The sequence below is a fragment of the Myotis lucifugus genome, unplaced genomic scaffold (assembly GCF_000147115.1).
Source record: "Myotis lucifugus unplaced genomic scaffold, Myoluc2.0 scaffold_21, whole genome shotgun sequence".
Lineage (NCBI taxonomy): Eukaryota > Metazoa > Chordata > Mammalia > Chiroptera > Vespertilionidae > Myotis > Myotis lucifugus.
Window position 1 is genome coordinate 9075351 of NW_005871069.1, and position 11832 is coordinate 9087182.

Genomic DNA, 11832 nt, shown 5'->3' on the forward strand with positions numbered 1-11832 from the left:
AGATACTTTTGCAGGCCCATGACAGGGAGTGGCAAGAAAAAATTCAAAAGTGAGGAATTCCCAAGACCCCTACAACCAGAATTACTTTTTTCAGCCAAAGCTCCCATTTCAGAGTTGAAGGTCAGATAAAAGAGCTTCCTGGATAAGGGAAAAGCTAAAGGAGGTCATCACCATAAAACCAGTATTTTTACGAAATGCTGAAAAGGTATCCTTTTAAGAAGAGGAAGAAGAAAAAGGTAAAGATCCAAATGGTGAACCACAACATGCATCTATCAACAAGTGAATCTAAGAATCAAGTGAATAAATAATCTGATGTACAGAATGAACTGGTGATTATAATGAATCAGGGACATAGAAAGGGAATGGACAGACTATTCTTGGGGGGGGAAGGGGAATGGGAGATGCGGGAAGAGACTGGACAAAAATCGTGCACCTATGGATGAGGACAGTAGGTGGGGAGTGAGGGCGGAGGGTGGGGTGGGAACTGGGAAAAGGGGAGTTATGGGGGCGGGGGGAAGAGGAACAAATGTAATCTGAACAATAAAGATTTTAAAAAAAATAAAAGAAAAATAAAAAAAAGAAAAAAAGAAAAAAAAAGAAAACATGACCCATATATCTGTTGTCTACAGGAAACCAACCTCAGAAAAAAAGGACTCATACAGATGATGGTGAAGGGATGGAAAAAAGGTTTTTCAGGCGAATGGAAATAAAAAAAGCTGGGGTAGCAATACTTATATCTGACAAATTAGATCTCAAAGTGAAGTCCATAACAAGAGATAAGGAAGGCCACTTCATAATACTAAAGGGAGAAATTCAACAAGAAGATATACTCTAGTAAATGTATATGCACCTAATACAGGAGCACCAAATTCATAAAAAAAAACCTTCTGGAAGATTGACAGCAATACAGCAATAGTAGGTGACTTTAATGCCCCACTAACACCACTGGACAAATCTTCTAAACAAAAAATCAGTAAAGAAACAGCAATCCTAAATTACTCACTAGATCAGATGGAATTAATTGATATCTTCAGAGCATTTCACCCGAAAGCCACAGAATATACATTCTTCTCAAGTGCACATGGGTCATTTTCAAAGATAGACCATATATTGGGACACAGGAAAATTCTCTTCAAATTCAAGAAGATAGAAATCATATCAAGCATCTTCTCAGATCACTATGGCATAAAACTAGAAATCAACTACAATAAAAACAATAAAAAAAAATCAAACACCTGGAGGCTAAATAGCATGCTACTAAACAATGATTGGGTTACCAAAGAGATCAAAGAGGAAATAAAAAGCATCATGGCAACAAATGACAATGAGAACACAACAATCCAAAATCTATGGGACACAGTGAAAGCAGTCTTGAGAGGGAAATTCATAGCTCTACAGGCCTACCTCAAAAAACAAGAAAAAATGGTAATAAATTATCTAACACTACAACTCAAAGGGTTAGAAAGAGAACAACAAGAAAAGCCCAGCATAAGCAGAAGGAAGGAAATAGTAAAGATCAGAGGGGAGATAGATGACATAGAGGCCAAAAACAAACAAACAAGCAAACAAACGAAAAACAATACAAAAGATCAATTAAACCAAGAGCTGGTTCTTTGAAAGGATAAACAAGATTGGTGAACCTCTAGCCAGGCTCACCAAGAAGCAAAGAGAAAGGACCCAAATAAACGAAATCAGAAATAAAAGAGGTGAAGTAACAACCAATCCCACAGAAATACAAATGATTATGAAAAAATACTATGAACAACTCTATTCCAACAAAATGGACAACCTAGATGAAATGGACATATTCTTAGAAAAATACAAGCTCCCAAAACTCAACCAAGAAGAGTTAAAAAACCTGAAAAGGCTGTTAACTACCGAAGAAATTGAAACAGCATTCAAAAATCTTCCAGCAAACAAAAGCCCTGGTCCAGATGGTTTCACAGGGGAGTTCTACCAAGCATTCAAAGAAGAACTAAAACCTATCCTCCTCAGACTATCCCAAAAAAATCCAAGAGGAAGGAACACTTCCAACTCTTTCTATGAAGCCAGCATTACCCTAATCCCAAACCAGATAAAGACACCACAAAAAAAAAGAGAGAACTACAGGCCAATATCCTTGATGAACATAGATGTGTAAATCCTCAACAAAATTCTAGCAAATCAGATTCAGCAATACATTAGAAGATCATACACCATGAACAAGTAGGATTTATTCCGGGGATGCAAGGATGGTACAATATCCGCAAATCAATAAATGTGATACATCACATAAACAATCTGAAAGACAAAAATCACATAATCATATCAATTGATGCAGAAAAATCATTTGACAAAACTCAACTCCCTTTCTTGATAAAAACTCTCAGCAAAATAAGAATAGAGGGATCATACCTTAACTTAATAAAAGCCCTATATGACAAACCTACAGCCAACATCATACTCAATGGGCAAAAACTAAACTCATTTCCCCTAAGAACAGGAACAAGACAAGGATGCCCATTTTCACCACTCCTGTTCGAAATAGTACTAGAAGTACTAGCCATAGCGATCAGATAAAAAGAAGAAATAAAAGGCATCCAAATTGGAAAAGAAGAAGAAAAACTGTCCTTATTCTCAGATGACATGATACTATACATAGAAAACCCCAAAGACTCCATCAAAAACTACTAAACCTAATAAATGAATTCGGCAATGTAACAGGATACAAAATTAATGACAAGAAGTCTATGGCATTTTTATACACCAATAATGAACTCACAGAAAGATAAATGAAAAAAATCTCATTTACAATTGCACCAAAAAATTTAAGATACCTAGGAATAAACTTAACTAAGGATGTAAAAGACCTGTACTTGGAAAACTGCAGGACATCGAAAAAAGAGATAGAGGAAGACATAAACAAATGGAAGAACATACCATGTTCATGGATTGGTAGAATCAACATCATTAAAATGTTCATACATACTACCTAAAGCAATCTACAGATTCAATTCAATCCCTATTAAAATACCAATGGCATATTTCAAAGATCTAGAACAAACTCTCCAAAAATTCATCTGGAATGAAAAAAGACCCCAAATAGCCACAGCTATCCTGAGAAAGTAGAACTAAGTTGGAGGGATCACAATACCAAGTATCAAGATATATTACCAAGCCACGGCTCTCAAAACTGCCTGGTACTGGCACAAGAACAGACATATAGACCAATGGAACAGAATAGAGAACCCAGAAATTGACCCAAGCCATTATGCTCAATTAATATTTGACAAAGGAGGCAAGAGCATACAATGGAGACAAAACAGTCTTTTTAATAAATAGTGCTGGGAAATTTGGTCAGATACATGCAAAAAAATGAAACTAGATAACCATCTTATACCCTACACAAAAACTCAAAATGGCTAAAGGACTTGAATGTAAGATGGGAAACCATAAAAATCCTACAAGACTCCATAGGCAGCAAAATTGCAGACATATGTTGTAGCAATATCTTTACCAACACAGCTCCTAGGGCAAGGGAGATTAAGGAGAAAATAAACAAATGGGACTACATCAAAATAAAAAGCTTCTGCACCACAAAAGAAACCATCAACAAAACAACAAGAAAGCCCACTGTGGAAGAATATATCTGCCAATGCTATTTCAGATAAGGGTTTAATCTTCAAAATTTACAGAGAACTCATATAAGTTAACAAAAAGAAGATAAACGATCCAATCAAAAAATGGCCAAAGAACCTAAATAGACACTTCTCCAAAGAAGATATACAGAAAGCCAAGAGACATATGAAAAAATGCTCAAAGTCACTAATCATCCAAGAGATGAAAATCAAAACACCAGTGAGATACCATCTCACACCTGTCAGAATGGCTATCATAAACAAATCAACAAACGACAGGTGTTGGCGAGGTTGTGGAGGAAAGGGAACCCTAGTACACTGCTGGTGGGAATGCAAACTGGTGCAGCCACTGTGGAAAACAATATGAAGTTTCCTCAAAAAGTTCAAAATGGAACTCCCATTTGACCCAGTCATCCCACTTCTAGGAATCTACACTAATAAAAGACAAAGATGCTAATTGAGCATACCTTAGCTACGCCCACCAGCCAATCAGAGCGACTATATGCAAATTAACCCAACAAAGATGGCGGTTAATTTGCATATACCGGCTGGGAGCGAAGACTGAAGACAATGTGGAAGCGAAGCACTGCAGAAGGGAGCAAAGTAGAGGCGGCGGAGACAGGAACGGAGCCAAGGTGGTGGAGGCAGGAGGCGGGAGGGAAACCAGCCCGGCGGTGGGGCAGGAGGGAAACCCGCCTCAGCAGGTTTCACTCCCTTCTCTGCTTCGCTCCAGCCACAGGAAGCCCTATTCTTGCAGGAATCTTCCTGCAACTGGCCTCTAGTATATCATAAGAAACCTGAAACACTCATCAGAAAAAATATATACACCCCTATGTTCATAGCAATGCAATTTTTTAAAATATGTTATTGATTTTTTACAGAGAGGAAGGGAGAGAGATAGAGTTAGAAACATCAATGAGAGATAAACATCGATCAGCTGCCTCCTGCACACCCCCCCAATGGGGATGTGTCTGCAACCAAGGTACATGCCCTTGACTGGAATCAAACCTGGGAACCTTCATTCTGCTGGTCGACGCTCTATCCACTGAGCCAAATCTGTTAGGGCCATAGCAATGCAATTTACAATAGCTAAGATTTGGAAACAGCCTAAGTGCCAATATTGAGCAGAGACAGATGAGTGTATAAAAAAGCTGTGGTACATTTACACAATGGAATGCTACATGACAATAAAAAAGAAAGAAGTCTTACCATTTGCAACAACATGAATGGACCTGGAGAGCATTATGCTAAGTGAAATAAGTCAGTCAGAGAAAGATAAGTATCACATGATCTCAATCATGTGGAATATAATTAACCAAATAAAATGAATATCAAATATAGACCCAGAGACATAGAAGCATGAACAGAATATTGAACCTCAGAGGGAAGGCAGAGGTAGGTGTTGGGAAGAGATCAACCAATGAACTTGTATGCATATATGCATGGGGCGGGAGGTGAAGGCCTCAGGGTGAGGGGTGGGGATGAGAGCAGGCTGGAAGAGGTTAATGGGGGAAAAAGGAGGACCTATGTAATACTTTCAACAATAAAGATTTTAAAAAAGAAATGGAAATATAGCCTGTGTTCATGGATTGGAAGAATCAATATAGTTAAAATGGCTATATTACCCAAAGGAATATGCAGATTTAATTCAGGCATTCTCTTAAAGGGCCTGCAAACAAAGTTACTTGCTGACAACCTCATTAGCTCTGAGCTCCAGTCCTGGGGCAGCAGCTCAAAGGGTGCCTGGGAATATGAAAGGAACTGAATAGTTTGGCTTTAGGCAAAAACGGGAGGGGCAGCTTTTTTCCAAAAAGAAATGCTGGCGGAGACAAATGTTTATTTTGTTGTTGTTGCTGAGGCCTCCTCCCACCCAGCCTGCACTCATAGGTGGGAGCCATATCTGAGTCTCCATCAACCTGGCTAACACTGTTCGCTGCCCCCTGGTGATTCCCTGACACCCCACAGCATTCAGCTTGTATGCCCACCCAAGCAACTTTCAGTGGCTTCCCCATAGAATCAACCTTGACCTGTATTGGCTTATACTACAGACTTTCATAAAATCTCTCAAAGGTTCACAAACACCATTGGCTTCCATGTGCCCTATACCTCTTGCTAAGCAATCCTAAGCTTGGCAGCTGGCCTAAGTTCACAGCCTAGCCTCTCCCAGGCAATTCCAAAGCCACCACAAATGGAAACCAATTGCAGCTCATACCAAATGGCTTCAGGCAAGGCATAGAAAGCAGCTGACCTTGGCATGCACCATAGACCCTCCCAAGAGGCCCCAAAACTAATGCACCTGGTGGCCAGCTTCAACTACAACAGAGCACCATCCAACCACCTCCAGAAACAATACACAAGAACAGATTCATCAGGCTCCAAAGAACTGCTAAAGCAAATCCTGCTTCATAGGGTCAGATCCTCCACTGTAGTCATAGCCAATGCTTACAACCAATAGCGTAAGGATCATTCCTTCCCATTGAAATGCCAACAGCAATTAAGGCTTAATTACAACAGGAATGCACACACAACCAACACAAAGAACACATCTGTAGCACCTAGCTCAGATGAACAGGAAGACTGCACCCAGGCCCCGCAGGACACTTACAACATAAGTCCACTCTACCAAGATAGGGAGACAAAACAGCTCTACTTAATACATGAAAACACAGGGAAGCAGCCAAAATAACAGACAAAGAAACATGTCCCAAATGAAAGAACAGAATAAAACTCCAGAAAACAAACAAAACAAAATGGAGACAACTAATTTACTGGATGCAGAGTGCAAAACACTGATCATAAGGGTGTTCAGTGATCTAATTGAGAACTTCAATATAGAGAAAGGAAACATAAAAATAAGACAGAAAAAAACAGTCAGAAATTAAGAATACAATAATAGAAATGAAGGATACACTAGATGGAATCAACAGTGGAATAGATGAAACATAGTATCAAATCTGCCATTTAGAAGAAAAGGTAGCAGAAAGAACCCAAACAGGCCCATGCCCAGACACATCATAATTAAAATGCCAAAAATTAAAGACAAAGAGAAAATCTTAAAGATAGCAAGAGAAAAGCAAACTGTTACCTACAAAGGAGCTCCCATAAGGCTGATGCCTGATTTCTCATCAGAAATTCTACAGTCCAGAAAGGAATGGCATGAAGTACTCAAGGTAATGGAAAGCAAGGACCTGAAACCAAGATTACTATATCCAGCAAGGCTATCTTTCAAAATAGATGGTGAAATAAAGTGCTTTCCAGACCAAAAAAAAAAATGGCTAAAGGAGTTCATCACCACCAAGCTAGCATTACAAGAAATGCTAAAGGGACTGCTGTAATGAAAAGAAGAAATGGAGAGAGAAACCTAGGCATACAGAATTAAAATGGCAATAAATAAGTACCTATCAATAATAACCTTAAATGTAAATTGATTAAATGCTTCAATCAAAAGACATAGGGTACCTGAATGGATACAAAAATATGACTCAACTTTATGCTGTCTACAAGAGACTGACCTCAGAACAAAAGACTCACACAGGATGAGAGTGAAGGGATAGAAAAAAATTTTTCCATGCAAATGGAAATCAAAGAAAGGTTGGAGTAGCAATATTCATATCTGATAAAATAGACTCAAAATGAAGACAATCACAAGAGACAGCAAAGGTCACCACATAATAATAATGGATTGGTCCAACAAGAGGATATAACTCTGGTAAACATATATGCACCCAATATAAGAGTACCTAAATATATTAAAAAAAAAAAGTCTAGAAGACTTTAAGGGAGGGATCGACAACAACACAGTCATAGTAGGGGACATCAACACCCCACTAACTTCACTGGATAGATCTTCCAGACAAAAAATTAATAAGGAAACAGTGACTCTAAAGAACACACTGGATCAGATGGTTTTAATTGACACTTATAGAATTTTGCACCCCAAAGCTGCAGAATATACATTCTTCTAAGTACACATGGATCATTCACAAAGATAAACCACATATTAGGACACAAAACAAGTCTCTATAAGTTCAAGAAGATTGAGATCATATGAAGCCTCTTCTCAGATAATAGTGGAATGAAATTAGAAATCAACCACAATAAAACACCTAAAAACATTCAAACACATGGACGCTAAATAGCATGTTATTAAACAATAAATGAGTTACCAACCAGATCAAGAAAGAAATAAAAGACTTCCTAGAAACAAATGAAAATGAACACACAACAACTCCAAATCTCTGGGAAAAAGCAAAAGCAATCCTGAGAGGAAAGTTCATAGCACTACAAGCCTACCTCAAAAAAATGGAAAGCAAGGACCTGAAACAAGAAAAATTCTATATAATAAAAGGCTAATATGCAAAATGTCCCCATGGGTGGGAGTTTGACTGACCAGGAGTTAGATGTGCGCTGACCACCAGGGGGCAGCAGCGGCAGGCAGCCTGGGGAAGGGTGGCCCCGGCCAGCAGCCGGCAGCCCTAGGGACCCTACCCATGCACGAATTTTGTGCACTGGGCCTCTAGTTAATAATAAACTATTTAACCCTACAACTTAAAGAACTAGAAAGAGAACAACAAGAATAGCCCAAAGTAAGTAGATAGAAGGAAATAATAAAAATCAGAGCAGAAATAAATGACATAGAAACTAAAAAAAAAGAAAAGTCAATGAAACCAAGAGCTGCTTATTTGAAATGATAAACAAACTTGATGAACTGTTAGCCAGACTCATCAAGAAACAAAGAGAGAACCCAAATAAATAAAACCAGAAATGAAAATGGAGAAGTAACCACTGATATCACAGAAATACAAAGGATGGTAAGAAATACTATGAACAACTATATGCCAACAAGCTGGACAATATGGATGAAATGGAAAAATTCCTTTAAAAATACGATCTTCCAAAACTAAATCAGGAAGAATCAGAAAACCTGAATAGGCCAATAACAACTGGTGAAATAGAAGCAGTAACAACAACAACAACAAAAACTGCAAACAAAAGCCCGGTCTGGATGGCTTCATAGGGAAGTTTTACCAAACATTCAAAGAGGAACTAATATCTATACTCCTCAAACTAGTTCCAAAAATTCAAGAGAAAGGAATACTTCTAAACTCTTTTATGAGGCCATCATTATCCTAAACCAGATAAAGACACTACAAAGAAAGAGAATTACAGGCCACTATCATTGATGAATATAGAAACTAAAATCCTCAACAAAGTATTAGCAAATGGGATCCAGGAATATATTAATAAGATCATACACCATGACCAAGTGGGATTTATTACAGGGATGCAAAGCTGGTACAATATTTGCAAATCAATAAACTTGATACATCACATAAACAAATTGAAAGACAAAAATCATATGACTGTATCAATAGAAGCAGAAAAAGCATTTGACAAAATCCAACATATAAAAGGGAGAATATCTCAACATGATAAAGGCTATATATGACAAACCTACAGTGAACATCATATTCAATGGGCAATAACTAAAACCATTTCCCCTAAGATCAGGAACAAGACAGTGATGTCCGTTTTCCCCACTCTTACTTAACATAGTACTGGAAGTACTAGCCACAGTGATCGGACAAGAAAAAGAAATAAAAGGAATCCAAATTGGAAAGAAGGAAGTATAACTCTCATTATTCTCAGTTGACATGATATTGTACATAGAAAACCCTAAAGACTCCATCAAAAAACTACTCGTCTTAATAAATGAATTTGGCAATGTAGCAGGATACAAAATCAACATCCAAAAATCAATGGCTTTTCTATATACCAATAATGAATCCTCAGAAAGAGAAACAAAAAAAACAATCCCATTTATCATTGCAACAAAAAAATTAAGATACTTAATAATAAACTTAACCAAGGAGGTGAAAGGCTTGTACTTGGAAAGCTACATGACATTGAAAAAAATAGATAGAAGAAGATGTAAACAAGTGGAAGAATATTCTGTGTTCATGGATTGGTAGAATCAACATCATTAAAATGTTCATACAACCCAAGGCAATCTACAGATTCAATACAATCTCTATTAAAATACCAACAGCATATTTCATAGATCTAGAAAAAATTCTCCAAAATTTTATATGGAACCACAAAAGACTCCAAATAGCTGCAGCAATCTTGAGAAAGAAGAACAAAGTTGGAGGAATCACAATACCAAATATCAAGTTATACTACAAAGCCACCATAATCAAAACAGCAAGAACAGCCATATAGATCAATGGAACAGAACAGAGATGCCAGAAATCCACCCAAGTCGTTACACTCAATTAATAATTGACAAAGGAGGCAAGGGCATACAATGAGTCAAGACAGTCTCTTCAATAAATGTGGTTGGGAAAATTGAATAGATACATAAAAAAAAATGAAACTAGACCACCAACTTACATCATACATAAAAATAAACTCAAAATGTATAAAAGACCTACATGTAAGTCAGGAAACCATAAAAATCCTAAAAGAAACCATAGGCAAGAAAATCTCAGACATCCCTCATAGAAATATGTTTACTGATACATCTCCTAGGGCAAAGGAATAAGGAGAAAATTAGCAAATGGGACTTACATCAAAATAAAAACCTTCTGCACAGCAAAAGAAACCATCAACAAAACAAAAAGGGAGCCCAGGGAAGAAAGATGGCTGCCGATGGGAAGGCAGACTGCAAGACAGTGTGCGAGTGAGAGAACGAAAGGAGATTGTGCAGACGTACCGAGAGTGTAAATTTGTGGGTGAGCAATAGCTATACTCCAGGGGACTGTTGGAGACTGCTGGATTGGGCTCCCATAACCGGGCAGCCTCCACTGCTGATGAAATCTCTCACAAAGCGGCTGGCTCTGCCACGGAGACCACACCATCTTGAGTGGCTGTTATCGGAAGTGTATACATCCAGAGACCCTGCAACCATGGCACCCAGGGACCAGCTACGAACCCAGGAACACCGGATCTCAAGAAGTGTAAATACGTGGACTCAGACGAGCCCTGCTTCTCCTCACGGAAAGGAGAGAGAGAACTACATAACCAGACAGCCGGAGAAGAGAGATCATGGGGAGACAAAGAAACAGCCCGCATATGAAAGAAAAACAGGCATCACCAGAAAAGGAAGTAAACGAAATGGAGGCAAGCAATATGTCACAGAAAGAATTCAGAGAAATGGTCATAAGGTGGATGAAAAGAATGGAAGACAAGTTGAACAATATGTGTAAGAACCAAGAGGAAATGAAGAAGAACCAAGAAGAAATGAAAAATGACACCACTGCTATAAAGAACTCAATAGAAAGCATCAACAGTAGACTAGAAGAAGCAGAGGACCGCATCAGTGAGCTAGAAGACAAGGTAGGAAAAAATACCCAAGCAGAGCAGCTTCTAGAAAAAAATAATTAAAAAGCAGGAGGAGAGCCTAAGGGAACTTTGGGACAATATGAAATGAAATAACATCTGCATAATAGGGGTGGCAGAAGGACAGGAAACTGAGCAAGGAATAGAAAACCTGTTTGGCCCTAACCAGTTTGGCTCAGCGGATAGAGCATCAGCCTGCGGACTCAAGGGTCCCAGGTTCGATTCCAGTCAAGGGCATGTACCTTGGTTGCGGGCACATCCCCCATGGGGAGTGTGCAAGAGGCAGCTGATCGATGTTTCTCTCTCATCGATGTTTCTAATTCTCTATCCCTCTCCCTTCTTCTCTGTAAAAAATCAATAAAATATATATTTAAAAATAAAAAAGAAAACCTGTTTGAAGAAATAATGACAGAAAACTTCCCTGATATAGGGAAGAAAAAACTCACACAAATCCAAAAAGGGAGCCCACTGTATGGGAGAACATATTTGGCAATGATACATCTGATAAAGGGTTAATATCCAAAATGTATAAGGAACTTATACAACCTAACAAAAGGAAGACAAACAATCCAATTTAAAAATGGGCAAAGAACCTAATAGACACTTCTTCAAAGTGGACATACAAGTGACCAAGAGACATATAAAAAAAATGCTCAAAGTCACCGATCATCAGAGAGATGCAAATTAAAACGACAATGAGGTTTCACCTCACTCTTGTCAGAATGGCTACCATCAACAAATCAACAAATGACAAGTGCTGGAGAGGATATGGAGAAAAGGGAACCCTAGTACACTGCTGGTGGGAATGCAGACTGGTGCAGCCACTATGGAAAACAGTATGGCACTTCCTCAAAAAATTAAATATGGAACTTCC